Source organism: Cottoperca gobio, chromosome 7 (assembly GCF_900634415.1).
Source record: "Cottoperca gobio chromosome 7, fCotGob3.1, whole genome shotgun sequence".
NCBI lineage: Eukaryota > Metazoa > Chordata > Actinopteri > Perciformes > Bovichtidae > Cottoperca > Cottoperca gobio.
Window position 1 is genome coordinate 5,810,497 of NC_041361.1, and position 6,064 is coordinate 5,816,560.

Here is a 6,064-nt window from a genome sequence, read left to right on the forward strand (position 1 = left end):
AAGGCTGCCTTGTTGACAATTAGGAATAATAACTAGCAATATTTTCATTATTTAAATCAATGTTGTGTTTTTGTTTACAGGAAAATGGCAGGATATGTACACACCATGATTGTAATTGGCATCCCTAGATACTGTCAAGCAGCATAGTATCCCCTTTAGGCACACCTAGTTCCAGGGCTGTAGCCAAGACCAATTTAGTCAAGTCCAAGTCAAGTCCAAGACCGGGTCCAGAGCAAATCTAATTCTGTTCAAGACCGTATTAGGCTGTAATAGTATCTTTCCAATGCTAATCCTCTGATGTCCTACATAAGCTCACACAATTTGAATAACAGCTCTTTTCGGTTAATGCGAGAACAATCATAAAAAAGAAAATGCAAATTACTGGACCATAATACTTACTCATTTGCGTTATGTGTCAAAACCGAGACCAAGATAATTTCTAGCTCAACAAGGCACAAGTCTAAGAATGAAAAAAAAGTTGTTCTACAGCCCTGGCTACTTCAGTGCAGTTTTTATTGACTCTGCGTCAGAGAGATGTGCGCTCATCTCTAGTGTAGATGTTAAGGCTCTTGTAGTGGTGTTGTGTCATGTATTAGGAGTTATTTCTAATATGTTGGCCCTTTCATACTGTATGTAGTAGTGGACAAAACTTTAAACAACAACAGCAATCAAATACAACATCATTATTAAAGATGGCCACAAAAAAGTTGAACTAACATTTTGCTGACACAGTGTAAAAAAAATAAGCTTTTGTTTATTCACAAAGATATTATTCATTGCCTACAATTGATCACATAACTTTGTTGATTCTTGATTCTAATTCTAGACACTCAGCCAATAGATCTACCTGTCCATCGACTCCAACCACATAAGATAAATGAAAGCCATTAGGACACAAATGAAACATTAGCCTGCTCAACTACACAAGAAATGTCTGCTCTCCATGGTGAATGATTATGAAGTGAAGGGCATTTAGAAGTTGGCTGACACAAATAACTGAAAGATATGTGTAGACTGTTATTGCTTTTGTATTGTTTAATATTAATCTATAAATAATCTGTATAAAAAGACAAAGCAGTCATTCTTGCATTGCATCGTTTGATTGTCTGGGTCTTCAGCTTTCAGTCAAGGACATGCAGTGTACAACTTTTCACCCCTAGGTGTCACTGACAGCTACCTCGCCCAGGCATGGATGATGGCAATGAATAGGTGATAGTTTATTATATAATATGGCTAAAAAAAGGCAAATGTCATTAGTGCCTTTTAAAACAATGCAATATTTTTCAAATATAACAGTGGTTGAAAAGACTATAGCTGAACAATAGCAACATGTGTGTCAGTGGAATGCTGTTTAAAATCAAGAGCCAAACTCTTAAGAGCGACGAAATCCACATTTCTCCTTGGTTTGTTTGTGTGGGAGATCTTTTTTGGCTTTAAAATTGGTCCTGCGATTTAACATTAACTGTTAACAGAATGTTAATTATGCATTCTGAGATCAATTGGCTGCATTATTTCTGATTTATCCTCTCATCCGCTTTGAAGTTATTACAGACATGCTTCTCCTGGTTTGCGTCTCTTGTTTTCCAGACACAGAGAGATGCACAGCCTGATTTGCAAACACACTGGGGTTTTGAAGGGTTTTACATAATGCTGCATCGTGCCAGAGGTGACATATTGTTTGAGTCAGAATGCATTAGCAATAAAAGCCCATCATTGACTGGTGCTGTGTTCCAATAGAATGTATTTGATGACAACTATATAGTTGCAACTGCAGCAATCCACACATGTATTGTTCTGTATATTCACACTTCAAAGGTAACGTGGTGTAGTGACGGCTGTTTCAACTTAGTTTGGGTTGAAATAAGATGATGTATCTTTCTTCAGTACAATGATGGCAGTTGAGAATGAAACCTGAGACGACAGCACAGCTTTCATTTATTTTGGCAAAGCTGTGTGGGCTTCAGTCCTACATTTAGTTTTATCTTTGTACCCTATCCATGGGCAGTGCAAGCACAATTGATGTTAGGAGTGAATGATGTAATGTCTGAGAACATGGAAAACAATACCTGAATGTCACGCTGTGTGTCTCGAGCACTTCACATGCAGGCTTGTGTCTAGACAACAAAATGTGCAGTCTGAACTCATTGAAAGGGAAACGTTCTTGTCGTCTTGTTTCTGTGCCTTGGATAGATCTTTATGTGACTTCTTCAGTCCAAATCTGGCAGATTTAGAGCTCGGTAACCATTAACTGTGTAAGTTCTCAAATGATTGGAAATATTTTTCTTAAAACTGTCTGACTTTGTTTGTGTAAGTTAAACAAGCATGCCCTTTAAAAGTTGTTGAACTCAGTACATTCAATCAACCTAATGTAATCAATTATTTCTTAAAGGTTAACCTTCTAGAATCTAATGGGTTGTATATAATGGCCACCCACTTTTGTATTGGGCAATGGCGTTGCATTAAATACCACATCTGAAACCATCAAAGCCTTTCACCTCTGCTATGAGACTTAAAGCATGCAGCAACACCCATATGTTGGCACATAAAATATTTTCCTATGTCACAAATGGCAGCAGCTGCTTTAAAATTCCATCTAGTGTCTCCTCATCTGGCATGCATCAGCAGTCACATCCTTCCTGGTGTGAAGTCGGGAACTTTTCTTGGCCACCATGCATGGCTTGGTCCAAACAAGTGGGTGCAGAAGGCCATGTCACTTACTTAAACTCTTACTCAATGGCAGTGTTCTCAGCTGGTGGCTCAGCTTCCACCAGAAATGTAATAGGCTTTGGAAGGGTGACTGCTTCTGGAAGTACACAGCTTAAAAGTCCCCTAGGTGTGAGCCACAGTAAGAAACTGCTGTAGGTAGGCATAACAAAAGGTGTTACTATCCAGTGAAATCTGTCTTTGCCTCGAGGATCTATCTTGTGTGTTCCAAGAAGTGGAAAAAGCGACAAGAAGAAATGGGACTAGCTCAAATGATAAAACGTGGAACAACTCTGTGTGTGATGAGACTACAGATGTCCAGAGGATCTTGACTCGGCAGTTTTCTCAGCAATCTGGTGAACTTCATGTCGGGGTGATATTTCTATCAATTATAATGAAAGTAGGAAATCATTTCCGTTAAATATCAAACATTTTCCTCGAGAAGTACACCTTTTCATTTCAGATTAACTTGGTCTACAGAAAGTAGAGCAGGGCAGTTCTACAAAGCTGTGCTTTAAGTGTCAAATCCCTTTACACAGTCTTTACTACGTGCTGTAAATGCCCTTGCTATTTCCATGGTGAAGGCATTAGGTGGATACAGCTGAGTGGGTTTGTATTTGTAGCTCTATGCATACGTGATCGCGGACAAATAATGGAGGCGTAATCTCGCCAAAGTGCTTCCACATGCCGCACATTTAGTGTGTACGTGCGGTCTAGTAAAATGAAAGTAAAATGATATTAATAATAGCCCTTTTGAGAGTAATATATGACATTAGATGATTTTAACTACGTCATGTTATTGATATCACACCGCATTTCAAGGTGTTAAATATTCAATGCGGAAGGGAAGCAGAGCTAAATATTTTTGCCATTTCATAGCTAAGCCAAAAGCTGTTGTGCTATGAGGGCTGCAACCCCACAGCAGACATTTAACTACAGCTTGGAAAGTCTTTACAAGACACAGGTGGGGAGTCACTTTCGCCACATTACATTTGGGTCTTAATTTCCCCCTGGTGTATCCCCCTACAGAGCCACAGTGCCCTGTCTTTGCTGGTTTACTTTAAAGACTTCCTCTCTTCACTCCATCTTTAGTACCCGCAGAAGTGTGTTGCTGGAGAAGATATTCGAGTACACAAGGAGAAAGAGCTTTTCACAATCTACAACATTTATTGGTCATTAACCACATTGGCTCCATTACTACCAAAACATTACTATTAGAAAATTAGGAATAGTCATATGGCACTTTGTATGTGCATGTACTTGCTTCTGTGGTTCTTGCATAATTCCTACCTAATTCTGCAATGGGATAATATGGAAGGATGATTCCAGATTCAAGTTCTTGTGAAATGACTCCCGCAACCCTAACCCTAACCCTAACCCTAACCCTAACCCTCCCACCCCAAACACTACCTCTCTGGCCTAACAAAGGCTACAACAAACACTATGAGAGTGTACCCACCTGTTTAAAGAAAAGCAGAATCAGGACAATGTATCACACAATAGACAGATAACGTTAACGCCTGCTGCATTTGGGGCCCGAGAAGACAATGATGTCACCATCACTGGCATCAGTTTTAATGAAAACCCTGAAGAATTAAAGCTATTATATCGGCAAAAGAACTGAGGCAAGAATGACTTCACTCTGCTGGGAGAATAAATAACAAACACAGTGGATTAAACTTTAAACTTTAATTCAATATTAGTGTGAAACAGAATAAAGTGCCCATTAGGTACATTATTACGAGGCAGGGTTGCAGTCAGTGGGTTTGGGCAATTAGTAGTGGCATAAGTCACCATTCAAACATGCATGAATGAGAAATTACAACAGTGTGGGGTGCAATTACATCTCCTACATCAATGCGTGTCAGATGACATTATCTCGCAGGCTGAGAGCCATTACTGAACTGAGGGTTTCTGGCCCCAGAAGAGTAAGGGGAGGTCAACTACTGTGGGGGGAACAGGCCATTTGGTCCCTGCCTGTGACATGAGGACATCTCTCTGAAGGCCGGAGGGCCTCAAATGTTCTAAACCTACAAGACATTTAGGGATTCATTTCTATTCGCTCACTGATTTTTATTACAGAGATGATTTATTTGTACGTAAAGACTGTTGAAAGTGTACGATTCAGAACTGAAAGAAGCCTGTATAGGTGTTGAAATGTTCACAAGGGATCATTTATTTCTGTGTATTGCGACAGACACGTGATGGCAAGTGACCATGGCTGGAGTGTGTTATGTAATCTTTGTCATGTGTACAACATCTGTAGAAGAAAGTCAAATTTGATTTCCTTTGATGATGTTTTTACTTGCCTAACATACTGGGGGGCAGCAGCTGATGGGTGCAGCTTGGTTGTGTTTAAGGCTCCACAGCGGGGCAGGGCTGCACAGAAGAGTTACAACAGCGCTTCTGGGGGCCACTAAGCTCATGTGTCCAGGTTACTAATGATCATACGAGTGGGTCAGTAGTGAGTTGAACTTGCGTTCAGTGCACCTGCGTCATACATGTGTGCCTCCTGTAGGGGTATAACACAGTTTGACTACCGGGCACAGGTCAGACTGAGATTACATTTAAAACTGAACCAGGAAAAAAAACAATTCAGCTGTTATTATGCAGGTCACATTAATAGATGTAGACATGCTCGGAGGATAATTGGTCTGTCATCACGGAACTGGAAAGTTGTTATGCAAGTCTGTTTAATTCATACGCTACTCATAAATCACAAATATGCAAAATACAGAGTCCTTTATTAAAATCTGAATTGTTATTTAAATGAGATATAAACATTTCTTCAGGTCTTCGTAGTGCGTGACTGGCGCAGCTGTTCATGCATTTGATTATAATGAAAAGAGAAAACTAATAATGGCGCCACTGACTCATCTCTGTCATTGATTAGTCAAGGGAGACCCCTGAAATGAAGTGATCAATGGCCTCAGTGCCCCGTGTGCCTGTCTGATCAATCTATTCATGAGGCAGCTTTTGTCTATATTAATTCTCAGTCGTGACTCAATGATCCTGAAGATCAAACCAAACGAATAGTGGAGATATACTGAAAAGATAAATTCACTGTAGTCTGTTTAGGACAGACCTTTGGACCATGCAGTATATCAAATCACAGCAATTACAGCTGTAATAAGATTAACCTAAAAAGCTCTGTTGACAAAAAATCACAGACATCATGTGATGTCTAATGATGCTTGTATGAGCTTGATTTAACTGTGTGTCTTGTAAACAGCACATCAGCCAGCTGAAGTTAAAGAGTACAATTTGTAAAGATGCCCAAATGTTCAAATACAAACTATAAAAAAAAAAAAAAAGTTAAGATTAAGTGACTTTCATATTCCTACCCAAAGGCATTATTATG